This window comes from Protomyctophum bolini, assembly GCF_963924005.1.
Source record: "Protomyctophum bolini genome assembly, chromosome: 5".
Taxonomy (NCBI): domain Eukaryota; kingdom Metazoa; phylum Chordata; class Actinopteri; order Myctophiformes; family Myctophidae; genus Protomyctophum; species Protomyctophum bolini.
In genome coordinates this window covers 50057725-50058737 of record NC_137866.1, presented here as the reverse complement: position 1 = coordinate 50058737, position 1013 = coordinate 50057725, and positions in this window count along the sequence as shown.

Sequence of the window (1013 nt, the reverse complement as noted above, 5' to 3'; positions counted from 1 at the left end):
ATCATTGCTTCTGTAACGTTTCTCTTCTTTCTTTGTCCCACCTTCTCGAGTGTTCATTCATCGGCCAGCGCACAGGCCAAACGAGGTTGTGATGCAGTACAAATATGCACCGCAATGACGCGTAGGCCGCTCTGTTATGGAGAGTTGTCCATTGTTCGAAAACTTTCGTTCTGATTTGAATTCACTTTCATGATCACCTCCTCCCTTTCAGCCATGACAGTCCAATCATGACTGAACAACCAGGCAGAAAGTGATTCAGCTTCATCGCAGGAGCCTAGGCTTCTGCAAGGCAGAAACTTGTTGCGTGCTGCGTTGCGAGCTCGTAGATCAGCCGCTTTGCCGTCGCCGTCGAACCAAGCAGAGGCGTACACCGCCGACGCCGAGAAGAGTTGAATGAAGAGCGCCACCACCTCCCTTTGATCGTTGACCACCGATGAGCTCCTTGGGCCGGGGTATATGCTACGCTGCGCATCCTCACCCCGCCGTCCAGCCGCCGTGCACCGCTCTGGTCACCGACCGCTTGAGAGCCGCCGTCGTACATCGTCGTTCCTCCCCACCGCGCCGGGCAGGCCGTCGCCATCATGTTGAATCGCTGCTGGATCGATCAGCGCGGAGCACCACCGCCGTCGTCCCCCTCCAAAAATTGCCGACCGAAAATACTATATTAGACTGAAAAATGCCACTGGTTCACCCGCCTGACGCAAAAAATGAATCAAAAAGCGACGGGTTTCCGCACCACTGTGAAGTATAATTCCTATCTAACAACTTAAGAGAGTCTGACGACGGTGCACGCAGATGAAAGTTTCGAAGTCCATTTTATTGTAGAGTGTAGAATAACAACAGAGACCTGGAGCATGGAGCTCCAGGGATGCACCCAACCACCAGCCTCACGGCTTGTGGGTAACTAACACACAGATAGACATTTCAGTAGACTTTAAATACAAGAACATCAAAGAGAGAATGCAAACACCCACTGTCCACTATATGTTCCCTTATAAGGTAGTGGTCAACAG